The sequence below is a fragment of the Martes martes genome (assembly GCF_963455335.1).
Source record: "Martes martes genome assembly, chromosome: 9".
Lineage (NCBI taxonomy): Eukaryota > Metazoa > Chordata > Mammalia > Carnivora > Mustelidae > Martes > Martes martes.
The window spans coordinates 25,732,879-25,750,078 of NC_137896.1; the positions used below are offsets into that span (position 1 = coordinate 25,732,879).

General features: G+C 39.6%; 1 protein-coding gene across 7 annotated transcripts in view; it reads right to left on the minus strand.

Annotated features, from left to right (window-relative positions):
- TPX2 (TPX2 microtubule nucleation factor) overlaps positions 1-15,211 on the minus strand; it is a 59,236-nt gene extending 44,025 nt beyond the window's left edge. For 2 of the 7 annotated variants that reach the window (XM_080814295.1, XM_080814291.1), the window contains exons 1-2: positions 14,871-15,161; positions 14,354-14,405 (exon numbers count right to left, since the gene is read on the minus strand). The gene's annotated coding sequence lies outside the window, so the exon portion shown is untranslated. Of the gene's footprint in view, positions 1-14,353; positions 14,406-14,870 lie in introns of all 7 variants that reach the window. The other 5 variants (XM_080814297.1, XM_080814294.1, XM_080814296.1 and 2 more) reach the window with 3 other exon arrangements.
- Between the last annotated feature and the right edge of the window lie 1,989 nt (positions 15,212-17,200).

The window sequence follows — 17,200 nt, forward strand, 5'->3', positions numbered from 1 at the left end:
GCCTCCCTCTCTCTGCCTGCCTCTCTGTCTACTCGTGATCTCTGTCAAATAAATAAATACACAAGCAAATAAATAAAAGTTAACTTCTCTTTTTTTTTTTAAGTTTTTTTTTGTTGTTTTTTTGTTTTTTTAGCAATGTCTACACCCAACGTGAGGCTCAAATCCCAAGATGAAAAGTCGCATTCTCTACTGATGGAGTCAATCAGGCACCCCAAAAACAACTTTTCTTTTTTGGTAACTTGAAGACACCCCTTGAAATAAATATGTTGGAATTAGAAAGAGGCAAAGTTTGATGAGTACCTATAACATGCCAGGCAAGCACCATATTAGGTGTTTTACATTAATTATTTTATTTTCCCTCAATCTACCATTTTCTCACTTCTAGCCTCTCCAATATCCAATTTTCTCTCTCTCTCTCTCTGCCCTGAATAATCTAATTTCTGTCCTGAATAATTCAATTTCTGAAACACGCCATTAAATTTTATACCTACCAACTAAAATCTTACTCATCAGGGCACCTGGGTGGCTCAGTCGTTAAGCATCTGCCTTCAGCTCAGGTCATGATCCCAGCGTCCTGGGATCAAGCCCCATATCGGGATCCCTGCTCAACAGGGAGCCTGCTTCTTCTCTCACTATCTCTGTCATAAACAAATAAAATCTTAAATAAATAAATAAATAATAAAATCTTACTCATCATTCAAAGTTCAATTTAATTCTCTACAAACTTTCCCACGCTCCACCTGTCATACGAACTGTTGCCTCTCCAAAGCCATAGTGCTTTGTTTACCATCCAATTTTATGTTAGTTAACTATACAAATGCCTCTCCTAGAAGACTGCAAGTTCCTGAGAACAAGGATGGATTTTACTCACTTGTATATACCTCATCCGTCAAGGATGTTCTAAGTAGAACAGGATCTTATATATAGTAAGAGCTCAATACATTTTGCCAACTACAGGCTTTCTTTCCTTAGAAATATCTTCATAAAAATACTATTCCTGGGCATGAAAAGAAAAACTTTAAGAAATACATAAAAGGAGATACCTGGCTGTCTAAGTAGGTAGAGAATGTGACTCTTGATCTCAGGGTTATAGGTTCACACCCTACATTGGGTGTAGAGATTGCTAAAAATAAAATCTTTAAAAAAAAATACATAAAAGGCACACGCCGATTAGATCAAAGGAACAAGTCAAAGATAGGGGCCCATCCCTACTCCTATATACAAAGTTCTACACTGCCCTGTAGAAACCTGTGTGGGTTTAAAGACAATCCCCACTCTAGCCCTCTGTGGTTAAGAAAATATCTGAAAGTAGTCTGAAAAACAGCCTGAAGGCACACTCACTGGCAAATAATTTCCCTATGAAACTCAGTGAGCCATTTGTCTTCATCCAGGGAAGAACATGTACTTAAAGTATTCTGTATCTTGGAAGAGAAGTAGATACCAGTAATCACTTGAATATACATTTATTAAGTATCTTCTTTAAGCTTTTATTATAAAAATGCATGCTCATTAAAGAAATTAGATCACAAAAACACCTTTTATTAAAAAAATAATAATCTACAATGCCACACTATTTCAATCTATCTCTCTCTCTCATTCTGTATATATGTGTATATACATATACACACATATACATGAATCTGTTTCACATATTTTGAACGTTTTTCATGTCAATACATACAGGTATTTTATCAATTGATGACTGTACCGTAATTTACTTATCCCATATTTTTAGGTATTTCCCAATATTTTCACTTTAAAGACACTACTAGAAGACTATCTTGGGTGCCTGGGTGGCTCAGTCAGTTGAGTGTCTGCCTTAGGCTCAGGTCATGGTCCCAGGGTCCTGGGATCGAGCCCTGCATCAGGCTCCCTGCTCAGCGGGGAGTCTGCTTCTCCCTCTCCCTCAGACCCTTCACATCCCCCTGCCCCAGCTTGTGCTCTCTCTAAAATAAATAAATAAAACCTTTAAAAAAAAAATGGAATGGCTGCATCTATGTGGAAATGTTCCTCTAAAGAGCAATAGTCACTTGTATTTCCAGAGAGGTATGCCAGTTCCCCAAATCATCACCAGTTCTGGGCACTAATAACTCTCAGTGCTCATTTTCTTTATATTATACCACCATCCCTATTCTCTGAGATAAATTGTGAGCTTAGTTACACCCAACTTCATTGCTCAGTGGTTTGGCCAATATTTTATTAGCTTCTCTCAGTGGACTGGGGTAATTCAGAAGGTACTTGAGTGCCTCAGAAATATTTGTTCTAATAAATACTTGGTTTACTTAATGACATCAGTCTATATACCAGAGAACTTCATCTTCCCATGGTCTCTCCTATTAACTCATTGCAGCCAGAACTCCATGGACACCTTTATAACAATGCCTCAGTTGAGGTACTTAGGTAGAAATACAATTATTTTGGAATTGGGAGGAATCTTAAACAACACCTAACTTTTGCAGTTTATAGATAAGGATTAAAGCAAAAAAGGCTCTTTCAAGGTCACATAACAGAAATACTAACAATCATGGTAAAAACAGTTACCAAAGGTACTTATTATATGTACCAGGTGCCATGAAGTACTAAATTCATATTATTTCTAATACTCTCAACAATCCTGTAAAACAGCAATTATTATTCCCATCCTACAAGAGGAAGCTGAAGAGAGAAATGACTTGCCCAATATTGCAGTTATATAATGGCAGAAGTAGATCTAGAACAGAGGCTCCTAACTCCTTTACAATGTTCTTTCCACATTATTCTGCCCTCTCACCCTGTGAATTAGAGAAGCATATTTACATAATAAGGCCTTTAACTTCATAATAGTACTGTATTTCCTAGTAGATCCATTCTCCATAGTCTTTTGCCCTGAATAGAGGAGTCCTTATTATTCTCATTCTAAATTTTTCACTTTCCCCTATTTCTACTTTCATTGTTCAACTTAACTCAATAAGCTATTTGTTAGCAGTCCACTCTTACTATACACTCACTAGGGGCCTGAAGATAGGGGCTTGATGATACTGGAGCTCCTTTCTCACTAACACCCAAGGATAAGACTCTGTCTCATACAAAGTAGATCTAGTCTCAGATACAAAGGAACTTAAATCTAGATAGAAGCTAAGGTCCTGGCACACCCAATAAATAAGATTGTATGTAATATTTAAATTACATCGTGCTAAGCAAAATAAGTCAATCAGAGAAAGATAATTATCATATGATTTCACTGATAAGTGGAATTTAAGAAAGAAAACAGAGTGGGTGGCTCAGTGGGTTAAAGCCTCTGCCTTCGGCTTAGGTCATGATCTCAGGGTCCTGGGATCAAGTCCCATGTTGGGCTCTCTGCTCAGCGGGGAGCCTGCTTCCTCCTCTCCCTCTGCCTGCTGCTCTGCCTCCTTGTGATCTGTCTCTCTCTGTGTCAAATAAATAAAATCTTTGGAAAACAACAACAACAACAACAACAACAGAGGATCATAGGGGAAGAGAGGAAAAAATAAAACAAGATGAAACCAGAGAGGGAGACAAACCGTAAGAGACCCTTAATCATAGGAAACAAACCGAGTGTTGCTGGAGGGGAGGGGGATAAAGGGATGGAGTAACTGGGCGATGGACATTAAGGAGGGCATGTGATGTAATGAGCACTGGGTATTATATAAGACTAATGAATCACAGGCCTGTACTTCTGAAACCAATAATACATCATATGTTAATTAATTGAGTTTAAATTTTAAAATGTTTTGGGGGGACGCCTGGGTGGCTCAGTGGGTTAAGCCTCTGCCTTCGGCTCAGGTCATGGTCTCAGGGTCCTGGGATTGAGCACCCCCGCCCCTGCTCAGCAGGAAGCCTGTTTCCCCTCTCTCTCTGCCTACCTCTCTGACTGCTTGTGATCTCTCTGTCAAATAAATAAATAAAATCTTTAAAAAAAAAAAAAAAGGTTTTAGGGGTGCCTGGGTGGCTCAGTTGGCTAAGCATCTGCCTTTGGCTTGGGTCATGATCCCAAGGTTGTGGGATTAAGCCCCATATCAGGCCCCCTGCTCAGTGGAGAGCCTGCTTCTTCCTCTCCCTCTGCTGCTCCCCCTGCTTGTGATCTCTCTCACTGTCTCTGTCAAATAAATAAATAAATAAAATCTTTTTTTTAAATGTTTTTAAAAAAATAAAAATAAATAAAACAAAAAATAAATTTTCATTCAACTTTTAAAAATATTTAAATTACACTGTATAAGCTATATGTATAAAGAGAATTAGAAATTAATATGGCTTAAGCTATGATTAAATATTTTTCTTTGAACATCATCTAAATAGTAGGAAGCACCTACTATTATAACGAAAGTCACCATCTTGATCACCACCTTCCAGGCTTGGAGTGGCCATGGACAGTGCTGGCCAATGAGAACAAAGTAGGAATTTGCTGAGGGATTCGCAGGAAAACTTACTTTCCTGATACAACCACAGCCTTGTTCCTGCCCTCTTCCTTCACCTTTCTTCTTGCAAATGCAATGGCTAGAGATATAGCAGCTACCACGAACACAAGTGGATGGCCAACTAAATAACATTGAACCTGACATTGCTGAGCTACTGACCTGACCACTGATCAAATATCAGCAACCACCAACCTCCAGACAATAATACTTTTTTTATGAGTCATTATAGTCACATTTTCTGTCATTTAAGTCCAAAACAATCCCAACTAACACAGAAGTCCAGAATTCTAGACCTGTCTCTGGCATTTACTAGATACATATGACAATGGCAAGTCACTCTACCTTTCTGCCTACGTACTTCCCATAAACAAACGAGAAAGCATTTCAAGTGCTATAAAATACGCTACTATTCTTACAGTATCATCACCGCCTTTAGACCTACTGATACCTCTCCTCTCCTTGACCACATTTGTATTCAAAGGACCCTCACTGAAAGATTCCCCAGTGACTGACAGTGGTTAAAATTCCCCTGCTGCAAGGAATAAGTTTTCCTGTTCTTGTGAACAAACATGCTGGAAGACATGGGAAAATCTTGGATTCCCATGATCTTAATGCCTAACCCAGGTCACTGGGAACACTTCCCAGGCAGGAATGTAATGAAGACTACTAAAGTTGGGGGAGGGAAGAGGCGGGAATGTAATATGCAACAACCCCAATTAGCTTCCTAAAAATCATGATTTCCACCAAAGCATGCTACTGAAAACCACCTGGAAAGTATTCAAATTTAACCCTCAGACTCTTCTTTCTTTTTTTAATTATGGAGCTAAACAGCTACCCTCTTTGGAGGGCAACTGTATTTTTCTTCTTGATAGAGCTTGCCAAATGTAAAAATACTATAGTATTGTTCATAAAAGCCAAAATACTAAAAAACAAAATTCCACCAATAGAAGATTGGTTGAATAAATTATGGCACAATCATATAATAAAATATTAAGTAACTTTAATATTAGATAACTTTGCATATGTGATATGTGTACACAATGAGCTCCAAGAGCTATTAAGAAAAGCAAAACATAAAAGTGCATACTCCCATTCATGTTAAAAAGAAGCAGAGGGACTCATATATACCTTTGTTCACATATAAGTGTGTGAACACACACACTTCCACACAATAGTGGAAGGAGACATAAAAGTGTTAACGGTATTTGGGTCTGGGAAGAGAGCTAGGAGTTCTGGGTCAGGGGAAGATTTTTCACTATATGAACTTTTATACTCTTTGAATATGTTTTACAAATGTATACCTTTTCAGTTTAAAGAACTAGTTAAGCAGTATTTATTTCCCCCTAAATTGATGTATACAGTTCATAAGTCACTGGGCTTTCTGGAATTTTTTATTAATTAAGTACTCTTGGTAATCCAGCAATAATTGTTAAACCTGATTTATGGAAATAATGTTTCCCATTTACGTGGTCTATAAATTGGCTACTAACTTCACTTATCCAAATGTTATCCATCCTTTCTTTTTTTAATTGTCTCTGTATAAAAACAAAATGCTCCTGGGTATTGACTTAATAAAAAGTATATAAACTTGAAAAAAGTTAAAAATAATAATAGCTATTAATTATTGAGTACTTATGGCATGCCAGACACTGTTTTCCACAGCGTTTTACATGTATTAACTCACTAAATCCTCCAATAAACCTATGAAGTTTAAGTACTATTATTATCTTCATTTTACAGGTGAGGAAACTTAGGCAAGGAGAGACTTACTACTTATTCATGGCCACACAGCTATGAAGTAGCAGAGCTTGCATTTGAACTTAGATCTACTACCTCTCATATTTACTTGATTTTTTTCTTTAGGTAATCTCTATGCCCAACATGTGGCTCGAATTCACAACCCCAAGATCAGGAGCCATGTGCTCTATCAACTGAGCCAGTCAGGCACCCCTCTTTGTGTGTGTGTATTTTTATGTATTTATTTGTTTGTTTTTATTTATTTACTCTCATATTTATTTAAAAGATAGATATTTATGTAGCTCAATACGAAATGTTAAGGAACAAGGGATAAAACCATTTATAGATAATAACTTCCAAATACTGTTTACTATAGGCCAAGCACTGTACCAGGCACTTGATATAAATCATCTCATTTAAACTTCATCAACAATATACAAGGTAAGATGTCATCATCACCATTTTACAAATAAGGAAACGGGTTCACAGTAATTAACCTACTCCAAGATTACCAACTAGTATGTAGCAGTGTTGAGTTTTAAGACCAGTTCTGTGAGATTCCAAAAATCTAGAGTTGCTATAATGCACAGGTTTTTCCTATAACATTACTTCAAAGATGAAGTGTATAACCAAATCACACTAATCTGTCAGACAAATGTAAATATTAACTCTGCTTTACATATAACTATAAGTATTCCTAAAAAACTGTTCATAAAAGAATACTGGTAAATTAAGAATCCTATTCTAAATACACTGGGAAAGCTCTGAGCTGAATCATCCCCTAAGTAAAACACCACCCCTCAATTTCTCTTTTTCTTAGTTTGTACTCTTGCATATAAAGTTTTTGCTTTACATAAGATGGAAGTTAGTCTGAACCTCTCAGTGGATATTCTAGAGTAAAAGAGACAAAGAGGAGGGTATTTAATCAGATGGAGGGATATCTTCTGAGGTCTAAGAGTGCATTTGATTGATGGGGGTCAAAAGGCAAGGGGCCAAAAAAAAAAAAAAAAAAAAAAAAAAAAAAAAGGCAAGGGGCCCAAACTTAAATATGCCTAATCTTTATTTAGGCAAAAACTTTAAAACCAAAATACTATTTTTCTAACATTACCTCTTTTTTAAAAAGCTTTTTTTTTTAAGATTTTATTTATTCATTTGAGACAGAGATCACAAGTAGGCAGATAGGCAGGCAGAGAGAGAGAGAGGGGGAAGCAGGCTCCCCACTGAGCAGAGAGCCCAGGACCCAGAGATCATGCCCTGAGCCGAAGGCAGAGGCTTTAACCCACTGAGCCACCCAGGCGCCCCTAAAAAGCTTCTTTTAAGCTATTTTGTGGTCTAGTACAACCAACTCAGGAGATCATCCCCACCAACCCTACTAAAAAGGGAACAAGTAAACAAAACATATATATACTGAGAAGTCTGACTCCCTTCAATAAAAGGTGACAGCACAAGTACATGAACAAAACCAAAAGTAACTACTGGGTTATGGCGGTTTTACCACGCTGCTTCTCCCACAAATAATAAAATTAAGATGTGAAACCTTCAAAAATTAAAAAAGCACAAGGCCTAGTGGGAAAAGGAACAGCCCAGGGCCTGGGCCAACTGTTTAAATGAGAGAGCCCCAGGCATGATGGGAACTGGATGCCTTCCTGCACCCCTTAATCAAGATTGAATTTCTGTCAACAGGTCTCACTGAAAAAAAAAAGGAAAGAAAAAAGGCACATGCGTCAACCACATTCCCCCAAACAAATAAGACTGCCAAGCAAGAGAACCAGCTTCACATTTCAAAATTATCTAAATCTACCACAGCTCTAGACTCCTGCAAAACTACAAATATTCTGAGTGAAGAAATAGCTCTTTCAGACCAATAATCCTACAACAGAACTGAGGAAAAAGCCTCTCCCATATTATGAACTATTTAGGTTCCTTTTAGAACTACCTATCAAAAGCCATCTTCGTTATCATATAGCTCATTTTTGTTTCCAGAGAACAAAGACTAAAAAGATACATATAGGGGCTCCTGGGTCACTCAGTCATTAAGCATCTGCCTTCGGTTCAGAACATGATCCCAGCATCCTGGGATTAAGCCCGTCAGGCTCCCTGCTCAGCACGGAGTTTGTTTCTCCCTCTCCCACTCCCCCTGCTTGTGTCCCCTCTCTCGCTGTCTCTCTCTCTGTCAAATAAATATCATTTTTTATAAATAAATAAATAAATAAAAGGATATATATAATCTCTTCCCTTAAGAAACTCATATTTGAGGGGTGCCTGGGTGGCTCAGTAGGTTAAAGCCTCTGCTTTCAGCTCAGGTCATGATCTCAGGGTCCTGGGATCGGGCTCCGCGTCGAGCTCTCTGCTTGGCGGGGAGCCTGCTTCCCCTCCTCTCTCTCTGCCAGCCTCTCTGCCTACTTGTGATCTCTGTCTGTCAAATGAATAAATAAAATCTTTAAAAGAAAAAAAAAATTCATATTTGAGTGGAGACTACAGACAATTGTGATACAGGGTGATCTTTGCTACAAAAGGGGAAAAAACCAAGATCACTGTGGAAGTGCAGAGAAGGGGAGCTGGTGGAAGTGATGCTTAAAAATACAGACAGTGGGAGTACCTGGGTGGCTCAGTGGGTTAAGCCTCTGGCTTCAGCTCAGGTCATGATCCCAGGGTCCTGGGATCGAGCCCCACATTGGGCTCTCTGCTCAGCGGGGAGCCAGCTTCCCCCTCAATCTCTGCCTGCCTCTCTGCCTACTTGTGATCTCTGTCAAACAAATAAATTAAAAAGTCTTAAAAAAAAAATACAGACAGTGGTGAGCATAGCATAACCTATAGAGATGTTGAATCACTGTTGTAAAGTGAAACTAATGTAGCATTGTGTGTCAACTATACTTGTCAAAAATTTTTTTTAAAAAGGAGAAAAGATATGCACAAAGAACAACAATAACAAAAAGATACAGACAATCCTGCAGAGTTCTACAAGCTAAGGATGCATACTGACTTTTTCTAAGGAAAGAGATAAATGGAAAGGGGAAACAAATGTGGGAGAAGCACATAATTGAGAAAGATTGCAAAAGAGGCAATGCAACTTGTTTCCATATTCATTTGAAATTAACCTCCATTAGGTCCTATTCCTCTTCACTCTCAAACAAAAAATAACTAGCCTTGACAACCTCTATAAATCAAAAGATGCAGGTTCAGAGGAGGTGGGGGAAATCTGCAAAAGGGTGCATTCTAAGCAAGGCTGACATAGTAGACTAGCAGCTCCTAAACAAAACAAAGACTTTGGTGTGACAAATGCTCTCAAGCACTTCCCTAGCCACTTTGTGAGCTGCACTGTACCTATTCCTATTGGAAGAAAAATCATGAGTTAAACAACTGGTAATATAATAGAGTAAAAGTAAGTCAAGACTTCTTTAGAAGTCTATTAGTTAAATGGTCCCATCCCAAATGGTACCACTTCCCCAGGCACACCCTCTCCTACTTTCACAAGGGATAAGAGATCCTATTACCGTACCACAAGTTAAATAGAGTTCAGTTATTTTCATCTTACCCAGGGAAAAAACACCTACATTTTTTTTTTTTTTTGTACATAAGGGATTAGCAGGAGTTAGTAAATGGCAACATAATCCAGCATGCAATTTCAACTGTTAATCAAAGTCACAAACTAAGTCTAAAGGAAGTTAATGGACTTTGTGTTTCCACATTTATGTTTGCTAACTTCTATGTTGAAATTGGATCTGTTTACAGAAACAGATGCATGAAGCTTCCAAAATTGGGTCAATTTAAAATCCAATGACAATCCTTCACTGTCCAAGCACTTAGAAGTCAGCACAGGACACATGGACACTTGTTGTAATTCATCACTGTCCAGAAATCTCAAGCACATATATTTTTTATCATCTCTCTCCCAAACTTGTGAGTTATGGCTTACGAACTCAATTCTGCTTTATTTAATTTATCCATACAACTCTATAAGCCCTAAACTATTATACAACTAATAAAACCTGGATAAAAATCAACGATGCCATTTACCTTCAAACCAAATAATGACACAGATCTTTGTAGAATACTAAAAGGAAATCTTTGAAGAATATTAGGAAATCTCTGCAGAATATCAAAGTGTTCTGCTGTTTCAATAGTAAGAAGCCAAAAAAGGTTGTAAGGGTTGATAGTGGGGCCGCATACATTCCTAGTGAAATCTCAATCACACAGTCTTAAAGAGATTTTTATATCCTTCAAAAGGTATCCTTCTTGCAGGGCACCTGGGTGGCTCAGCCGTTAAGTGTCTGCCTTTGGCTCAGGTCATGATCCCAGGGTCCTGGGATCAAGCCCCTCATCAGGCTCTCTGCTCAGGAAGGAGCTTGCTTCCTCCTCTCTCTCTGCCTACCTCTCTGCCTACTTGTGATCTCTGGCTGTTAAATAAAATAAATAAAAATAAAAAAATTAAAATGCATTCTTTTGACCAATGATTTCACTACATAAAATACTGTGGCAGAACCATATAATGGAATACCACATAGCCATTAAAATTATGCTGTAGAGGGATGCCTGGGTGACGCAGCTGGTTAAGCATCTGCCTTCCGCTCAGGTCATGATCCCAGGGTCTTGGGATAGAGTCCTGCATCCGAGCTCCTTGCTCAGCAGGGAGTCTGCTTCTCCCTCTCCCTGCTGCTTCCCAGCTTGTGTACACTCTCTCATTCTCTCGCTCTGACAAAAAAAATCTTAAAATAAAATAACGTGGTAGCAAATTTTAACGACATGAAAAAATGTTCATAACCTAATTATTAAATTGAAAAATATAATGAAAATTTTTAGTGTATGACTTTTTTTTTTAAGATTTTATTTATTTATTTGACAGAGATCACAAATAGGCAGAGGCAGGCAGAGAGAAAGGAGGAAGCAGGCTCCCTGCTGAGCAGAGAGCCCAATGCGGGGCTTGATCCCAGAACCCTAAGATCATGACCTGAGCTGAAGGCAGAGGCTTTAACCCGCTGAGCCACCCAGGCACCCCAGCGTATAACTTTTTAAAACCAAATATGGGCACAGAAAAATTTGGAAAGAAATCTACCAAAATGTTAGCAATAGTTTATCTGAGAGGTAGGATAGTAAGGGATAGATCTTTCTTTTGCTTTTTCATATTAAATAAATTTTCTTCCAAAATATATTACTTTTGAAGATATATTAAACATTTTTGATGGTTAATTATTAATGGTCCTCTTATCCCTTTTTAATGTAATTCACTTTGGACACAGCCTTACCTGTGGTTTAATCCGTCAGTCCACCTGCCTACAGGCTTGATTCAGAGTTGCAATACACTTTTTCATGTCTCTTCTGAAATGCTGAAATCTAACAAGTACCTCTTATCAAGAACCTGGATGGGGGCACCTGGGTGGCTCAGTGGGTTAAAGCCTCTGCCTTCAGCTCGAGTCATGATACCAGGGTCCTGGGATGGAGCCCCGCATCAGGCTCTCTGTTCAGCGGGGAGCCTGCTTCCCCCTCTCTCTCTGCCTGCCTCTCTGCCTACTTGTGATCTCTGTCTGTCAAATAAATAAATAAAATCTTAAAAAAAAAAAAAAAAGAACCTGGATGGGACGCCTGGGTGGCTCAGTTCATTAAGCAGCTGCCTTTGGCTCAGGTCGTGATCCCAGGGTCCTGGGATGGAGTCCCACATCCAGCTCCTGGCTCAGCAGAGAGCTTGCTTCTCCCTCCCACTCTGCTTGCGCTCTCCCTGTTTGTACTCTCCCTCTCTGTTAAATGAATAAATAAAACCTTAAAAAAATTCTTTAAAAAATAAAAATTAATTAATTAATTAATTTTTAAAAATAACCTGGAAGAAACAGAAAGGTGATATAACAGGTTCATGTTCTCTGTAGTAAAAATGGTTAACAGAGAATAGGAAAAGGCTATAAAACACCAAAGATTACCCCTCTCAAAACCAAACAGTGCTTCTAAGAGCTAAGGCCTAAATAGCATAAATCTGGGGCGCCTGGGTGGCTCAGTCGTTAAGCATCTGCCTTCGGCTCAGGTCATGATCCCAGGGTCCTGAGATTGAGCCCCACTTCAGTCTCCCTGCCTGGGGAAGCCTGCTTCTCTCTCTCCCACTCCCCCTGCTTGTATTCCCTCTCTCACTGTGTGTGTCTCTCTCTGTCTCTGTGTAAAATAAATGGATAAAATCTTAAATAAATAAATAAATGGTATAAATCTACCCCAAATGCCAAACTTAATTGTTGTTTCAGCTTAAGTTTTTGAGTATGCATTGCTGTCTCGTGGTGTCTTTAATACTATATACTCACACTTTAAAACTAACTTTCCAAAATTCGCAATTTAGGAACACTGACACCAAGGGTGATAGAGTATACTTCTGTCTTATTCAAACATCAGGACAAATAGTAGGCACACTTGTAATATGGAAAGAAAAAAAAACTTTTATTATCTTTTTTTAATAGTATTTTTTAAACATTTCCAAAGTAAGCTCCTTTCCCACTAATCTGTAATTTCCTGGGGCACCTGGGTGGCTCAGTGGGCTAAAGCCTCTGCCTTCGGCTCAGGTCATGATCTCAGGGTCCTGGGATCGAGCTCAGCAGGGAGCCTGCTTCCCTTCCTCTCTCTCTGCGCCTGCCTCTGCCTACTTGTGATCTCTGTCAAATAGGTAAAAAATCTTTAAAAAAAAAAATCTGTAATTTCCTCCCAATCAAATCTCTCTATGCAAATGAACATAACCAGAACCCCTCTCAGCTATCGATTCTTTTTGCACCAAGTACCTCCAACCACTGATCTCTAGGTCTCTGTCTCAAATACAGACCTATTCATAGAATTGTTTGGGCTGTTCAGTCTCCTAATGGTCAATTCTATTTCCTAACTTTATTTATTGCAAAGACAATTCAGTTTGCCAAAGGGAATTTAGAGCTCTCCTTTCTTCTTTCCTTCCCCAGCAATTCAAAAAGAATGAGGGAAGAGACCCAGGTAAGGCTGAAGAAAAAAATATGTAGGTAATATGGAAGAACTTTGAACATCCGGCACCTAAACAAAAAATGAAGGACTTTCCCACATAATCCTCTCTCGTGGAGAAGCCTAATTGCAAATGTAGGAGAAGTTTATTTTATTAAGCTTGGAATATACAGACATAAGCATAAGGCTGGCCAAAACCACCCTATTTTATTAAAAGTTATAAAGTTGTTTTTTAAAGATTGCATTCATTTATTTGACAGAGAGAGTGAGAGAGTGGAAGCAGCATAGGGAGAGGGAGAAGCAGGCGCCCTGCTGAGCAAGGAGCCTGATGTGGGACAGGATCCCAGAACCCTGGGATCACGACCTGAGCCCAAGGCAGACCCTTAACTGATTGAATCACCCAGGCGCCCCAAAAGTCTAAACAAATTTACCAACCTAGTTGAATACATCCAGTTTTTCATACCTGCAATTTTGTAGTCAATTTAGATAATGCCCTCCTGCCTATCCAATTCAGCAGATAGTAAGCAGGCAATTTCTGTGCACCAAGACTGTTCTAGTTCTTATCTAACCAAACTCTGCTTATCAAGAGCCAGTTGGGGTCCCACCTACTTCACAAAGACATCCTTGCCTGTCTTAAGCCTCAGTGATCTCCCTCACCTCTACCTTGCCAGCACCTACAATACATAACACTACAGTACTCCAATGCTGTCATTTCTTGTTCAGATAGTCACTTGTGAATTTGAATCAGTCTTCTGTCCTCAAGAATACCAGAAAACCCATAAGAACATCATACATCTGAATATCCATAGTATCTAACATCAATCTGAGCACACAGTACACCCTCAAAAATCAATTAATTAGCTAAGTGCGCTGGGAGCCACAAAAACTTTTATCCTTAGAGTGGCAACTTAATACTGAGCTAACACACCTAACAGTGCTACTCCAAAACAACCAAGGGTGATATAGGGGTGGCTTGACAGGGGGTAGGATACACTGAGACCACAACCCAAGAATATCCTTATTATAGCAGTCAATAATTCAAATCCTGACATCCGATAAGAAAGGCCATAGGATGTCAAGAGAAGGTAAAGCTGAATGAACCTAGGAGTACATAAAGCAATGACCTCCGAGCAAAATCAGCAGAGCCCTCAATGCTGTCTGGTTCTAAGAGGGCTGATCGGGGCAAGCCCTTCGGATTTAACCATGAGAAAACTGTAGGTGAGACAAAGACACCACACATCAAGGGAAAGGGGGCAGAACAGTCCTACCGTATTATAGTCTGGTTCACACTTGTCCTTTTCTCTTCAATCTGTAAATGTTCTAGGACAGGAAATTAGAAAGGCAGTGATACCTAGTTATTCGCTGCAGATATAGATAAAACAGGATGAATTTTAAATCCCAAACAAAAAGACAACTCCAATTGGAATGAAAGTCCCGCAATTACCTTCCTATTCTTACACAATAGTTTTTAAATGTAGTCGTCTGTGACCACATCTGTTTTCCTCCACCAAAGCCACCCTTCTTGAGGGCGGGGCTACTGTTTCATCCATTTCTTGAAATCTGGATTGTGGGCCTCAGTTTCCTCCTCTAAAAAGTGGGACTAAGAATAGGACCTGCTTCATTGGCTTCGTGGGACAATTAAGTGAGAAAACGCACGCAGAGTGCTTAGTCCAGTTAAAGCTTATTTCATATGTGCGTGGTAACAATGGTCGTTACCATTACTAGCTTACAGCCTCCCGCAACCCCTACTTCCCCCTCTTTCCCAGGGCCGGCCACCGCCTCTACCTCCAGATGCAGCCCGCTAGTCTCGGTCGGGACACACTTCGCTGGAAAATCCTGTGCCACCAAGAGAAGGGTCGTCCGAAGCCCGACTACCTTCCCGCCTGGCCAGGGCGGCGCCCACACAATTCGACCGCCTCAGAAGCCCGGGGCAAGAGGCGCTTGGAGGCGCTACGGGTTTGGCGGCCTCCAGCCGTTCGAAAATCGGGGAAACGGCAGGCCGCACCCCAGCTGGTCCCCGTTTCTCTCCAAGGCTCACCTCACCTCAGCTCTGACAACCGAGCGCCCGGAAGATCCGCCGCGGGACTTCATTCAGTACCGTTGAAAATTTGAACCCAGGCTCTCTAGTCGAATGCACCAATCAGAGTGCGGGAACCGGCAATCCTTAGCCTCCCGATTGGCCCAGAGGATCGCAAGGACGCCGGAAGTCAGGATGAGGGACTAGCAAACAACCGGCCCGGGAGGCTCCTGGGAAATGTAGTCTCAGGCGACTGCATGAACCCTTTGGAACAAATCTAATGAGGAAATTACTACAAAGCCCAGAACGCTCGACTCCAGATTATTCGGGAGAAGTGGTACCAACTGAAGAGATAAGAAGTCGCTTCAGGTAACAGAACGGCGCGCAACTGGACCTCCGAAATACTTTCACGAAAGAAAATTTATTATTCTTCTTATAGTAGTGCATGGGGCCTTGAATGTTCATAAGAATTCCATTCGTTTTAATATAGACTCCCCTGTATACAACATAGACTCGCCCTCAGCTTCTCTCCCAACTGTGAAGGAGTCTCTCCAAGTCTTTATTGAGCCCATGCGCTGATATCACTTCCTTAAAGCCGCGGTTTATAACTGGGTGCTCCTTCCCTTTCAATTCCATTTACGTCCCTTGCTTTATCATCCTCGTATTTTAAAAAGGAAAACAAAAGATCAGAGAAGTTGAATGAATTGTCTAAAATCAATAAAATGGAGGAGGTGGAATTTGAATTAAGGATGTCTGGTCCTATACATCATCAATAATCAGTCAGAAAATAATAGCAGCTACAAGGCAGAAAAGATCGCCTTGTAGAAAATAAGCCTAAGATCTTTATCTGAAAATTAAAAACTGTGAGACTTGATTATATAATTACAAAAACAAGTAAAGGAGATTATATACTTTATTAGAGGATGGGGAGATCCAATATCATAAAGCTGTTAATTTTCCATATGAAGAGCTCAAGGCAATTCCAATGAAATTCGCAATAGGTTTTGTCATGGAACTTGCCAAATTGATTCTAAAATTTATATAGAAGAGGAAAGCACAAGATGTGGCATCTGAATTTTGAAAAGTAATGGGGGAGGTGGGTGATTGCCATACCAGCTCTCATGGACATTAACATATTTTTAAATTATCATAATTTTTAAAGTATAGTTAATTGACTCCATGGGGATACAATCAGCAAAATCCAGACAGGAAAACTACAGGACAACACATCTCATTTCTTCAAAACATAAACAGCAAGTTTTTGTTTTAATACTCCTTCCTATTTTTAGAGATACATATATAAATGGTGGGGATAAAATGACTCTGGAATTTGCTTCAGAATAATCGGAAGAGTGCAGGGAGGAATGTAGGTGGGAATATTGATGAAGTAAGATTAGGGACAAATTGATAAGTGTTGAAGCTGAATGACAGGTTCGTGATACTTATACATATATATGTATATGTGAATATATATATATATATTCATATATGTTTGTGAAGTTTTCCACAAAGTTTTTTAAAGCAGGATATTGCCATAGGAATTTTTTTTTTAAACAACAAAGAAATGGGCGCCTGAGTGGCTCAGTGGGTTAAAGCCTCTACCTTCGGCTCAGGTCATGATCCCAGGGTCCTGGGATCCAGTCCCACATCCGGCTTTCTGCTCAGCAGGGAGCCTGCTTCTCCGTCTCTCTCTGCCTGCCTCTCTGCCTACTTGTAATCTCTGTCTGTCAAATAAGTAAAAAAAAATCTTTAAAAAATAATAATAATAAGCAACAAAGAAAGACTGGTAGAAAAGTTTGAGAGTCCCAAAACAGACCCACGTATATCAGAATTTAGTAAATGCTGACTAGAATTTCAAATCAGATGGAAACAAACAAAAAATGAAGGTAAGACATTTGCTTTTCATTTGGGGAAAATATATTAGATATTTATCCCATACCATTTACAAAAACAAAATTCAGTTGAATTAAAACCCCGAAGATAGGGGACGCCTGGGTGGCTCAGTCAATTCAGTGCCTGCCTTCGGCTCAGGTCATGATCCCAGAGTCCTGGGATGGAGTCCCACATAGGGCTTCTTGCTCAGAGGGAGCCTGCTTCT